General features: G+C 43.3%; 1 protein-coding gene across 1 annotated transcript in view; it reads left to right on the top strand.

The window, feature by feature from the left end:
* astn1 (astrotactin 1) overlaps window positions 1-15065 on the top strand; it is a gene marked incomplete at its 5' end in the record, with an annotated part of 346128 nt that overhangs the window by 162339 nt on the left and 168724 nt on the right. The gene's annotated exons all lie outside the window — the stretch shown is intronic.

The raw sequence follows: 15065 nt of genomic DNA, 5'->3' as shown, positions 1-15065 counted from the left end.
TCCGGGCTGTTTTAGGGTTTTGGGGTTTTATTGTTTGTTTTTTCCATTTCATCTCGCTTTCTGTCGCGGCTGCTCGGATCCCAGCAGCGCTGGGACATAGTCGTGTCTAATTTTCCAGACGAAGGTAAAGGTCCCGTTGGTTAAGGCTGGTAGTGTTTTTTCAAGCGCTGTGCCATCGAAATGTTTCAAATTCACTTCAAATACATAAATAATGGAATCTGGCTCTTGTGTCACAAGATCCAAACTGCAGGGCTGCACAAATTGATCTCATTGATCAGTTCCAGCAGAACTGCAGCTCTGTGTTGAGCACAACAAGTTTCTCTCTGAAAGTGAGGACTGATGAAGGTTCGACTCCTTTTTGAGATTCATTTCTTGGCGACTCCATCGGTAATAGAGTCGCTCCATTTTCTGTCCCTCGGTTCGTTTGGTTCAGTCGGTGCAGCGCACGGTGAGCGAGGGGTGACTTCCTGAACGTTGAACGAGAGGAGGAAGTGTCGGTTCAGCTCTGAGATGTGAATGGAGTAATGTGAATTCTCACATTAATCATTTCATTATGTCACAATAATTTATTTTGATGGGATGTAAAGTGTAAATCAGTCTCATTTAATATGAATAAGGCCAAATGCCTTGATCTCGTGTTTCAAATTTCATCCAAATCAATTTACATACAGAGCAGATATTAGTGAAAAACTTCAACCCGAAATATTCAGTTGGTCTTGGTCAACTGACACGTCACACGTCTCGTTCTAAAATGAATGAGATGATATTTACAGTAAGACACTTTATGAGATCATCATATTATTTACTATAAATGATATTTACAGTAAGATGCTTTATGACATCATCATATTATTTACCATAAATTATATTTACAGTAAGGCGCTTTATGACATCATCATATTATTTACTATAAATAATATTTGTAGTAAGATGCTTTATGACAGCATCATATTATTTACTGTAAATGTACAGATTCAGATTGAGAATGTCCAGTTGGACCGTTTCCAGTGTGGGGCGTTGAATCGAGTAGTGGTCACTGGTGGTTACGCCGTGGTGCCAGTCAGAGTCTTGGTTTGACAATTTATAATTCATAAATACCAGCAGCAGAACCCTATAAAGAGCTGATATCCCAATCAGCCCCTTAACTGGCGGTGCCTCACGAATACAGTGCAATATAACAAAAGAATATAATGTCCCGTGCAACGCCCTCCCCCTGAGTCACTTCCTCAGTTTAAGTAGTTTGTGTCACGGGCTGACGTCCCATGGGAATGAGTCTTTTTAAAGGTATGTTACTCGGGGGATTTCGGAGTTACCTCCTTCACTCCGGTGGAGACGGGGCGACCGGTCCCCGGGGTGAATTCTCCAGGCCTGTATGGGTGGATGGTGACGGAGGGATGACGGGCTATTCACGCAGACTCAAACGTGCTGCCAGGAATTGGAAGACGAGCGACGGACTCTCCAGATGGCTCCTCTTCCGGGTGTGCCTGTCCCCCCTGACAGCTCGCGACGTACGACCATTTAGACATCCCCTTCTTCCGCATAGGGGTGTTCCTTGTGACTTAGGAGACTGTGTCCTTTAAGGCCCAGAGCAACCCCCCCCCCCTTGGAAAAAGACACGTGTGTCCTCTAGGAGCACACGTGTCCTCCGCACGCTTCCGCCGCTTCCAAGGCAGGTGAGCTAGCGGGGAAGCCCAGAAATTCTTCATGGTCACTTTCCTTGTTAAAAACGTTCAAGAGGCTCTTCTTCTCCGGCTTGTCCAGTTCCTGTGTGGTGGGATAGCAGGGCTTCAAGCTTCAACCACCTTCCGGTTCTCCCTGTTGTGCTCCAGTACTGCATCATAATTAACCGGCCTCACCAAAGCAACAACGAGGTATGGACCGAGCCGCTTAGGAGCCAGTGCCGTAAATTATTTTTCTGCTTTAGATAATGGATGGGACTGGAGCCATACTCTGTCTTCGTCCTGATATTGCTGATCTAGGTGAGTCTTTTTGTGAGGTTACACTGGGCAAATGCTGTAAAGTCCTGAAGTTTGGTGAGGATTTTGTAGGTGGATGAGTCGGGTGTGGCCTCCCTTGGCCGGGGCAGGAGGCATTTGTGGACGGCTGAATTGAGAGCAAAACAATACTCTGATAGGTGTTTATCCCACTGCTTGTGGTTCTCTCCTGCATAGGAGGAAACCATTGTTTTTAGGGCTCTGTTTATTCTCTCCGTCACGTTGGTTTATGGGTGGGAGGCTGAGGTCATTTTCTGCTTCAGGCTCCATTCTTCAGAGGTGTCTTTGAAGATGGAGGGGATGAACTGGCTTCCCTGGTGCGGCAGCAGGTGATTGGGGACTCCCCATCTGTTGAGGATTTCCTGGGTGAGTATTTTTGATACCGTCTTGGCTGTTGCTTTTTGAAGGGGATATAGCTCCACCCAACGGGTGAAGAAGTCCACAAAAACCGATAGGTAGACATTTTCCTTGGAACTCCTCGGAAAGGGGCCCATAAAGTCCACTCCCAGCATCTCCCAAGGTTGGTTTATTACGGTTTGCTGTAATTTCCCAGCTACCATGCTGCTAGGGCTTGAAGCGCTGACACGCTTGACAGTTCTGTACAAATGTCTTGACATCAAGGCTCATATGAGGCCAATATGCTAGAACTTGTAATCTCTTATAGGTCTTATATCTGCCGAAATGACCAGCCAAGGGGGCCTCATTGATCATTTGCAGCAGGGGCCGTCGGAGAGTCACCGGTACAAGGATTTGATAGGTGGTTTTATGGGGTAATTGCAGCACTTGATAGACTTTGTCCTCCAAAATGGTGTACTTTGTGGAGTCTGTTAAGTTGACTTCTACCTTGTCCATCACAGCCTGGTACAATCACTGGCAATCTCGGTCATCCTGCTGTGCTTGCCATATCCTGTCACCAGACCCCCCCTGCTTTGACTGACAGCAGAGTTACAAAGGCTGATGGTAAGTGGCAGGTAGTGCTGGTGGAATTGTGAGGAACTCTGGATAAGCTATCCGGAACAGTGTTGTATTTTCCTTTCCTGTATTCCACAGCGAAAGTTAATTACTGTAGCCAGAGGGCCCACCGTGTGAGGCGTGCACTGGGACTCTGGATTTTAAAGACCTATAGCAGCACTGAGTGGTTTGTGGCTACAGTGAAGAATCTTCCCTCCAGGTAATATCTCCACCTTTCCAAGGCCTAGGCCACAAGTAAACACTCCTTTTCAGTGGCTGAATAGTTGCGCTCGGCTTTGTTTAGACTCCTGCTGCCATATGCCAGGACTTCTTCTGTTCCAAGCCCGGTTATCTGGGCATGTACGGCTCTTAGGTGCACGTCGCTGGCATCTGTGTAAACCACAAAAGGAAGGTTGAAGTTTGGATGCCCCGGGATGGGAGGTGACACGTCCTTAGAGTTTCAAAAGCAGACTGGCACTCAGGGGTCCACTTGAATTCAGCACCCTTGCACTTCAAGGCATTCAGTGGTTCGGCCAGCTCAGAGAAGTTCGGGACGAACCGATGGTACCAGCTGGCCATGCCAAGGAAGTGCTGGACGGCCTTAAGGTTCGTTGGCACTGGGAATTCCTCTAATGCCTCGGCCTTGGCTGGATCCACCTGAATATCTGTGACAGATACTATGTGACCCAGGAACTTGAGGGAGTTTTGGAAAAATGGCACTTTTTCATGTTGCCGGTCAGTCTTGCTTCTCTGAGTTTTTGGAAAACCACCTGGAGGTTCCTAAAGTGCTAAACAAAACAGATGTTGCCTCACAGCTCTCCCAAGGTCATTTTCATCAGCCTCTGAAAGATGGCGGGTGCATTTTATAAAACCAAAAGGCATGGCCTTGAATTGGTAGAGACCAGAGGGACAGGTGAAGGCTGTTTTGTCCCTGCTGTTGTAATCTATCAGGCACTGCCAGTAACCACAGTTGGGGTCAATGGTGGAGAAAAGCATCAGCTCGTGCCATATGACCATTTGAGCATCCCCTACTTCCGCACACTGTAGGAGCATTCCTTGTGACTTAGGGGACCCTGTCCTTAAAGACCCAGAGCGCCACAATCGCTCACTCTGTAGTCTTTGGACATGTCGGAAGTGTATATTTATAACGCTTACCTGGTAGATGTCATTAGATTTGTTAGATTGATATTTAAATCCATCGTCCACATTACTTTGCAGGATTAATGAAAAAAATTATAGAAAATAATCCTTGAAATGTCGTTCCTAGAAAACATTGAAATGTATGACTCAGTGATGACTTCAACATCCAACCTGGCGTCGGAAAAATTGAAGCCCACAGAAATATCGCAACGTTTGTCATATTTCATGGAGATGGAACTTACTGAAAATGTCATCCAAGTAAAAAACTGCAGCTCTGTTTCCATAGACAACACGGTGAGTTATAACAATGAGAAGTTCTGGTTTACATGCAAACGTGCATGGACGGTTGTTGACAGGAGCATTGGGCTGTGTAGACCGTATGGTGGCTGCTCTGCGAGACGAGCAATCAGGAGATGACAGACTGGGGGGAGCCCATGCTGTGTTCAAGTCATTTCAGAAAATCGTGCTGCGTTTCAGAGAACCCGGAAAACTGTAAAAAGCACCCAACACGACTCAACTAGACCCTGTGTATTTCTGCCTGCAGCTATATTTATTTTTATTTTTGACATATCTACCAGATAAGAAGCTATATAAATACACACGTAAATCAATAGTTTGGTAACGTCGAAACTACTGAGTGACCAAGTCCACGTTGCACACTGGACACGTTCCAATGGAACATTCTCAATCGGAATCTGTACATTTATAGTAAATAATATGATAATGTCATAAATCAAATTACTGTAAATATCATCTTGTTTATTTTTGAATGAGACGTGTGATGTGTCAGTTAACCAAGACCTACTAGCCCATCCTAGTGTACTACTTTACTACCATACTACTATTATACTATACTACCATACTATACTAGAATACAATTGTACTAGAGTACAACTATACTAGAAAACGACTATACTACCATGCAACTTTACTAGTATACTACTATACTGGCATACTACTATACTACCATACAACTATACTAGTATGCTACTATACTGGCATTCTACTAAACTACCATACAACTTAAATAGTATACTACCATACTACTACTGTATACTACCATGCAAGTTTACTAGTATAGAACTATACTGGCATACTACTATACTACCACACATCTTAAATAGTATATTACTATACTTCCATGCTACCATACTACTATACTACGATACAACTTTACTAGTATACTACTATACTAGCATACTACCATACTAGAATAGAATACTAGAATACTACTATACATGCACAGTATGATACCAGCAAATTATTTAGCATGTGAGAGTTTTGAGTATGTCAGAAAATGTGGTACGCATCAAATATTAAGTGAAAAGTACCAGGATGACAAACTACATCAGGCGAAATATCGTAGTATGCAAACTCTGCACACTACTCCAGCAAGCATTTCCCATGATATAATTTAGGGGCAAGACCTTGGTAAAAGTTCTCTTCCTGTGTCCTTATAAGTAAACACTAGCACTAAACACTAGCCCTCTGTTTCCTCGTCAAAACAAATGTAGTAAATTGAGTTGCTTTGCAGCCATCTGTCCCCTTGAAAACTGAAAAGTGTGGAAAACAAATGTTAACCCCGGTGCACTTGAAAACAGGGACATGGCAGATGATCCCTCAGCCACTTCTGCCCCAACTTCCCCAAACATGATGGAGCTGTATTTCAATTTTTATAGCTTGTACATTGGACATTTGGCCACCGGTTGGTGCTTTGATCAGGTTTGTGTAGTGATAAATCAAGTCTCCGGGCGCATAAAACTCATGCCTTTCAGGTGCTGTGTCATTGGAACTGTGCCCCCCAATTTTATTAATGAGGTATTTTATCGTTGCGATTATTAAAAAAGTGGAGCTGTAAATGGAGCAGCAGCTGGGAAATGGCAAAGTGGTGATATGTATATCCCCCTCAGCCTCGTTCCCCCTTCCACCCAGTGTCCTTTGCTGACATTTTGCTTAGATTTAAAATCAATTGTCACTGCCTAACCAGTGTTGGGGCTTGGGGGCATGGTCTGGAGACCTGGGGGTGTCAGGGATCACGGTAAAAACACTGTCTATGAACTAGCCATGGCAGAGGATAGGGTATATACACTTAATATGGCTTCATCGCCTTTAAATGGAAATATCTTTACATGCTGGATGGCACCATTTGAAAGTAAAACAAGGGTCATGTACAGGACATGTATGTGACAATATGGAGCGGTACCAGTGGCTTGTTGCTCTACAGCCCTTTGTTTGTCAAAGTTCTGTTTAAAGTTCTGGCCATGGGTTTTGGCTCTTTTTTAGCGATGAAATGGGTAAAGATGGCGGAAGGACCTGAGTTGGACTTGAAAAGAGGATCAATGTGCTCAGCATTCCGTCTGACTCTGGAAGAAGCATGTCATCATCCATGTCATCAGTGCAAAAATGGGAAAAAGGGGAAAGCTTTTCTGGGGCCCAGCCACTGGGGCCCATGTAGACATTTGGGGAGGGCCCATTCATTCTGCTTATCATGAGAGCAATGAAAAACAGTGTGTTTTTATTATAGATGTATTGATTTGAATCGGTTCCCTAATTGAATTCAACAAAAAAGCATCACTTCATTAATTGGGACTGGGGGCCGACTTCAGTTCTTGACCAATGGTCCCCATGAAGGTTGTCGGCAGGCGTCCATACCCAACCTAAGGCTTTTTTTAGGGGTTTTATGTTCCATTTCAACAAGTTGATATAGGTCACTGAAGTCCTGAAAACATGTCTTTGAAGTGTTTTGCTGAATATGCCACTCAGATTATGCATTTTAAAATCCCTCCATAACATCCTGTTCCAAAATGGGCTGTTTAGTAGGAGGAGCCACCCTCCTGAGGCCTCTAGTTCTGTGAGCCAATAGGGTTTGAGCTTAACCTCAGGGTTTCGTTGTGTTTACTTGGTAACTTTCACCGATTTCACCTAATCAGTCCACCAAAATATTTTTCTGAACACATTTGAGTCAAAATAATCAATCCAGTTGCTGAAACTTCACTCATATTACAGTAGGAGCCACTTGGGGAGGAGAGCTGGACCATGACAGGAGCCGGGCAGATCCGTGATTGGGGCGTCACCCATGCAGGGTCACTCCCGGGTCCGTGCTCGGATCTTGCCTGTAATTATATCCCCCTCGACGACGTAATTTGGTGCTGGCGCCTGGGAACGCCCCCAGGCTGCACTTGTGGAAAGGCAGTGTCAATGCTTTATCTGTCCACCGGAGGGAGTTTCAAAACGTAAAGCATCTCACGTATACGGGATAATCTTGCTTTTGTGTAATGAAAAATATACATGTTTTGGAACAGAACATATTTTCTGTACATCTAATATAATCAATATACACTCAGCGGCCACTTTATTAGGTACAACTTGCTAGTACCGGGTTGGACCCTTTTGCCTTCGGAACTGCCTTAATACTTCGTGGCATAGATTCAACAAGGTGTTGGAAGTGTTCCTCAGAGATTTTGGTCCATATTGACGTGATAGCATCACGCAGTTGCTGCAGATTTGTCGGCTGCACATCCATGACGCCAATCTCCCGTTTTACCACATCCCAAAGATGCTCTACTGGACTGAGATGTGGTGACTGTGGAGGCCATTGGAGTACAGTGAGCTCATTGTCATGTTCAAGAAACCAGTTTGAGATGATTTGAGCTTTGTGACAAGGTGCATTATCCTGCTGGAAGCAGCCATCGGAAGATGGGCACACTGTGCTCATAAAGGGATGGACATGGTCAGCAACAATACTCAGGTATGCTGTGGCGTTTAAACCCTGCTCAGTTGGTACTAAGGGGCCCAAAGTGGGCCAAGAAAATATCGTCCAATTTTCGTCCACACAACAACACAACGCTCGCTGGATATTTTCTCTTTTTCGGACCATTCTCTGTAAACCCTAGAGATGGTTTTGCATGAAAATCCCAGTAGGTCAACAGTTACAGTTACAGTTAATACTCAGACCAGCCCGTCTGGCACAAACAACCATTCCACGTTCAAAGTCACTTAAATCCCCTTTCTTCCCCACTCTGATGCTGGGTTTGAACTTCAGCATGTCATCCGCATGCAACTGTTTAATCTTTCTCAGGACTTTTTGGAGGAACCGTCCCTTTTATTGTGTCCACGCTGAAGGCACTACTGTAGGAAAGATCGTAGTTTTTAGAACTCCGTTTTGAGCAACTTATTCAGCTCCTGCTCCGGGACAGGGACTGAACCTTCAGTCATGGAAGTGCTGGTGATGGGTCCAGACCTAAGACCATGGTCCCTCGGACTGAGTCCGCCCGGTCGAGTCGCGTCGCTCTGGGTGGGAACCAGCCCATGTACACTCAGCGCTAATAAAAAACATGGCAAATTAAAAAAAATATATTTATTTTTTATTTTTGATGTATTTATTTTATTTTACAACGTTGAATTAAACCCGGAATCCCCGAGCAAGCAAGCCTGTGCTTTACGAAAGTGGGAGCAAACTTTTAAATGATATCTTGCAGATCTAATTTGAGTGGAGAGTCAGCAACTGGATTGATTATTGCTCACCTCAAATTTGTTCAGAAACAAATTTTAGTAGACTGGAAAGGTGAAGTCAGTGAACGTTAAGGAGTAAATACAACATGGAACCCGTTCTGAAACCCCGTTGAATGACATCACCTCAGCGTCACCAGTGCCAGAGTCGAGTTTTCAGGGAACTCCCCCAGGTCCTAGTGTTGGTATTAATTTGTCTTTCTTTTAAGATATTTATTTGTTGAGTGTGGCAGTTTCACCACCACACACCACCCAAGTGGCATTTTCAGGGCCCTGTGGCATAGAGACACAGACGACGGGGGGCTGTAAACACCTGTTTATTGTAGAGGTAGGCTACCTAGAATCGAGCAAAATAGAGCATGTCATGACACGGGCTCCTATCCTGAGTGTGTGTGGGAATGGGGGTTTTGACCTGTTGCTCGTTAGCCCAACCAACGAGCTGGATTGCAACAGGCATGCAGCCCCCCCGATCCCAATCACCTGGATCCAGGTCAGGTGTGGCTGCTCACCACACCATCCCCACACCACAAAGAGTTAATCAGATGGAGGGAGGTTCTAATTCGACTGAAGCCCAATGTGACGTAGGGTTTGGCTGCAAATGTGAACGGGCTGTTTCAGGACGTGTGTTTTGAAACAGACAGCTTACAATGAACTAACTGGGTCATTTTGTTTCACAGTGTGCGTGTTAGTCGGCCCGGCAGAGACCCGAACGCATGCGCACAGCCACTGAAACAGGGGGTTTTTCATAATAGGTTCCCTTTAAATGTAGGGAATTGGCCTCTTGAAAGGCGCCCAAACCCAAAACATGAGTTATGCCGTGCTTTTGTGAAGTTTTCCAGCGGTCGTCCAGCTCTGACAAGGTGGCGATCCGGGTCCAGCCGGTCCTGCTCTGAGGACTAACGGGCCGCACGGTGTGGTTCTGCACTGGAGATAAATGACCAGGGACCTCTGTGACCCACCCAGGACCCAACTCTCTCCATCACCTTCTCCCCGATTTGGGGGTAGTTCGTCTTTGGAGGTTGGTTGAGGGCATCGGCACCCCATCAATTACACCTCCTTCCCCCTTCACATTCCTTATCTTTAGCATCGTTCCGCCACCGCTCTACCTCCTCCACCCAGAGGACCTAGAGGGCCAGGAATAGCGAGAACTAACACAAAGGCTCCGACTCTTTTGTCTCTTTTTTTTCTGCCGTGTGAGCATCAGTCCTACAGTACACACCTAAAGGTGAATGTACACACACACACACACACGCACACGCACACACACACACTTTGCCTTTATTCCAGCCACATTTTGGCTAAGCTTTGCTTTGACCCAGTGTTGTGGGTGCACTCCCCTGCCAGGAGGGTTGCAACCTCTAGCTACTTCCTGTCACTTCAACAGCCTCCGTCCTGTCCGACAGCACTCCTTCCTCTCTTTCCTCTCCTCTCTATGTTTCTCTTTCCGCGCAGTTTGTTCCTCACCCTTTAAACGGCGGACCCCGGGTCTTCTTTTGTATTTTTGGGTTTATGTGTAACGACTATAAAACATTTAAATAGAATGAGTAAATCTAGAATAAAAACTATTCCCGCACAGTTTATTTATTGCATAAATAAAATGTGTTTTTATTTAAATTTCTACCTAAGAAATTCTAGTTCTCACTGAATCTTAATATTACTATGTAGAAATGACGACAGTTGATATTATATATTTTACTCTCCCAAGTTCCGGGCCGTACTTCAGATGCCCATCCCTATTGTGTTTTACCAGTGTTTTTCTTTTAGTTTTATGCATTTTTTGCTATTACTTTATAACAATTGGGTGTGTTACCCATGGTACTAAGGTTAGTGCAAAGAACAGTTCTGAGAGGAAGAAAAAGATAATTATGATAGAAGTGAAGAAGGAAATCATTGATAAACATGAGAAAGGAACGCGTGGAGTGGACCTAGCACATCAATCCCACCGAAGCATGTCGACGATATGCATATTCTGTTTTAAAACCCATAAAAAATGTTTTTTGCTTGATTTTTGGGTGGTTTTTGGGACTTGGAATGGATTTATTATATTTCAATTAATTTCAATGGGGAAAATTTATCTGTAAAACGAGCATATCGTAAAACGAGCTCGGTCATGGAACGAATTAGACTCGTAATGCGAGGTTCCACTGTATTTTATTATATCATATTGTATCATATCATATTTAATTGTATCATATTATATTATTCTATATTAAATTTAATCATATTATATTACATTATATTATATTGCATCATATTATATTTTATCATATTGTATCATATTATATCATATATTAAAATGACCTCCTGTTAGTGTTAAACAAACCTAGGTGCAGTAATATTAATATTCCTGCAGCATCTTCACATCTCATATTTTCATACTCTGCCGGGGCTGACCTGCCTTCAACGTTTACTCAACATTTACTTAAAGGATTAACTCATTTTCAGGCCAAAATGCAAACAAATTCAAACAAATATATATATATATATATATATATATATATATATATATATATATATTTATTTATTTATTTTTATGTACGTCCCTGGAAAAAAAACCCCAATATATTTATATTTAAATTCATGTTATGTGTTTATATTATTTATTAATTGTATATATTATTTATTTATAAAGAAAAGTTAAATAAATAAAATATATGTGTATTTCTTTCTGGTTTTTTTTATAACTGTTCTCATAATATGAAATGAATAACAAATTTCTCTTGAATTACTGCAACCATTGTGTTTGCATATTTATTTTCTCATTTATTAGTACATTTATTTATTACTTTTTTTAATTGCACATGCTGGTATTTATTCAAGATGACTGATGAACAGCAGTTCTTTGCAGTACTCGCACGCAGCCGCTCCTCCTCGCGCCCGATCATTTAACCACACCAGCCATTGATTGGTGTCATGGTCCGTCCCCTCGCTGTTTGAACTTCTTTATACTCAAATAACCTGGAGTAAGAAAAATAATGGAATGGAATGGATGCCTTTCTTTACTTTCAAACACAGCTTTTAAAAAAATATAAAATATGGAGGGTCGATTTAAAATGTAATCTTGGATGCAGCCGCCGCATGGTGATCACACGTGGGTTCATTTATTCTCTGACGCTGATTAATTGCGTAGAATTTGCCGGAGCCCTTTCCTGCGCTAAACGCAGGTTAATGAGCCAAACAAGCACTGGATGGGATAATTAATACAGCCGGGGGCCGCGGCGTGCTGCTGGAGGGAAGGGTGGAGGGGTGGAGGTGCAGTGGAGAGGAGGTGGAGGAGGGGTAGGAGGTTGGACTCGACCTTCCTTCCCTAGACCCGGTAGTGCGCTGGTCAGGTGGCGCCGTGAAAATTGATGTGATTCAAATGCACTTAAAACACATAAATGATGGAAACCAGCTCTTGTGTTGCAAGATCTAAACTGCAAGGGTACACTAATTCTTCTACTACTGTTTTTACGGCAAAATGAGCGGAGGTACCCGGGTTTTTTTTAACGCGGGTAGGTGTTAAAAATAGGCGCTTGACTCTGTTCCCGTTGCCATTGGGTGGAGTGTTATCCCTTTCTTTTTTTTCTGGCGCGTCACATTCGTTGTGCGAACACGCCAGAAAAAAGGGCGTGTCATGTTTCCAGCGCGATCGGGGAAAATACAGTAGAAGCAGCATGGGGTATCCATCCCTGCACCCGTGCACAGGCAGGCGGCGGGGTCCCCATGGAGCGGTCCCCACTCTCAAAACATTTCATCGTCCCGCATGCTGGAAAAAAAAGTCAACGGATATGAAATAATGGAGTGATGCACGGATATTCCTGTCTAGTTACGCACCATCGTCCAGAACTTCAACGTCCGCGTCATAGCATCGCGCCAGAAAAGGGGGGGGGGCAAAAAATGAGCGCGTCCACCCGGGCGTCATGTCTCCAATCAGCATCGTTCGGAGCTGGAGACGGAATACCGTGAACACTGCAGGGTCACTTGTCCCCGGGGATGAATGCTGATGGTAACCGTTCCCACTGCAGCCGCGAGCCAGATGTTAGTGGCTGTTGCCGGCTCTCTGGTGCAGCGGGAAAGGGACATAATTGATTGATATCAGCTCCAGCAGAACAGCAGCTCCTTGTTCACCAGAACAAGGTGGAGTTTCGCTCTGAAAGTCACAACTATTAGAAAGAAAATCAAACCCATATATTTTTTTTAGGTTTTCTCAACATAACATTTACCTGGTAAATTATCAACTTCGAGTTCACAAACCCAAAATAACTGAGGCTTAAACAGTTTTTAGGTTGATTCAATGTCTTTTTCAGGCCACGTGGGGGTTCTTCGATCGTATCTGAACTGGCAATGAAAGGTTTGATTCTCTTGGGATTCGGTTCTGGACGACTCACCCGGTAAAAAGAGTCGTTCTACTTTCAGGCGTTCGTTCGGTTCAGTCGGTGTAACGTACGGTGAGCAAGGGAGGACTTCCTGAACGATGCACGGGAGGAGGAGGAGGAGTCGGTTCATCTCACGCTGGAACCACACCACCAGGCGCGTTGGCACAGCGTTCAGGGTGGGGCGGGCGGGGCGGAGTGGAGTGTGGTGTTTTACAACGTTGTCTTAGAGAGAGGAGGAATATTGGAAACAACAGCAATTAAAATGTTTTCAAAAAGTTGACAGCAATACCCAGCCTCATAGTAATTAAATGAGTCACTATAACGATTTAACTATATTCATTATTCCACTACAACATTGGAATCCAAAAGTATGTAAAAAGGACACATTTTCAACTCAGCACTGTTTCAATCTTGCATCAGAAGGTGGTGTATTTTTGGAATTGGAGAAAAAAATATGTGTGTCTGTGTGTGTCTGTGTGTGTCTGTGTGTGTCTGTTTGTGTGTGTGTGTGTGTGTGTCTGCTAAATCCAGCAGCATTTTGGGGCGATGGTGGTGATTCATGGTTGGAGCGGAGTCCCTGCCTCCCTCGCTCCCATCTAATTAAAGTCCAGGCAGGCATATGGCCTCGTAGCTGCTCCTGTTATGGTGGTGGGTGGGGGAGGCGGAGGGGGAGGTGGCGCAATGGTCGTCCTGGTTGCCCTGGTCCCCTTAGCCTTCCTCTGGCGCGGTGGAAAATGGAACGAACGCGTGTCACCTTGAGTTGTCAGCAGCCTCTCGGTGTGAGCATCTGCCAGCCTAATTACAGACAGTTTGAGGCTGATTGATGAAGTTTGGTTTCCATTTTCCTTTTTTTAATTAAAAAAAATAATAATAAAAATGACTGCTGTGGACTCTGAAGTCTGTGTGATCGGACATAGTATTATTTTTTTATATTTATTACTTGTGTAGAAAGCAAAAAAAACTAAATTGCAATAAATGATAAACTGCAGTACAGCCAACAGCCATTAGGTGTCACCTGGGTGAACCTAGGTGTCACAAGTCAAATTAATGTTTTTAGTCTTTTTATTAAAATGTGAAAAAAAAGCTTTCTTAGTGCTGTTGATACAAGAGGCGGTGTGATTGGGCACTGTTTAATGTTCAGAATATTTATCTTCTTAAAGCTTTCGCATCTTTGATAGAAAATGCTAAATAAACTGCAGTTCAGCTAATGGCCACTAGAGGCAGCATCAGAAAACCTCGGACTGAATGGACGTCGATAATAAAGTTATTCTGTGACAGAAAGCGTAGAAAAAAAATTTGTATTGTTTATTGCAATAATGCTGTCGGTATATTATCTTATTATACAGTAGTTAAAACAATATATGAAAATAAAATAAACTAAATGAACAATAATAATAGTGAAAATTGTGAAAATAAAAATAATAGTAATAATAATAATAATACTAATGTTATAAATCCATGGTTTATTGAGCAGTGATTGCAAATTCCAATTGATTTTTTTTTTATGGATTTTTTTGTCTCACATATGATACGTTACCGCACCATATTTTCTGTTTAAACCTTAAAATCCATAAATAAAGCATGAAATAAAAAATAATCACACAAGCGTGCTACTAACAAAAAAATCAATTCCAACGCTCCCTGTCTCCATTCTAATACTCCATCGTGTGTGTTTTCAGTCCAAACGGCCAACGCCGTCTTGACAGTGACTCCCCTCCTTCCTCCTCTGCTGCCATTCACTGCTCTACTATATACACTGATACACTGAATACATCTCCTCCCCGTTCCCAGTCTGTCTCGTTCCCACAGTCTGTCAGAATTCACAACACTAGCGTTCGCGCCACGCCCCCTTACTGTGAAATTAAACTATATACACTATATACACATTATATACTATATACACTATATATACCAGCCATGCCCCCTTACTGTGAAATAACGCGGGTCCTCGCATATTGACCAGTTTGCTTAACGACCGGGTTTAGAAAACGCAATTCAGTTTTTAAATATGGAGTAGCTGTATAAATATATATATATACAGGTACTCCATACTTGTGTATATATATATATATATATATATATATATATATACAGTGGTACTTTGACTTACGAG

The sequence above is a fragment of the Zeus faber genome (genome assembly GCF_960531495.2).
Source record: "Zeus faber genome assembly, chromosome: 12".
NCBI classification, from domain to species: Eukaryota; Metazoa; Chordata; class Actinopteri; order Zeiformes; family Zeidae; genus Zeus; species Zeus faber.
The sequence above is the reverse complement of the archived record's forward strand: the minus strand, read 5'-3'. Positions and strand labels throughout refer to the sequence as shown.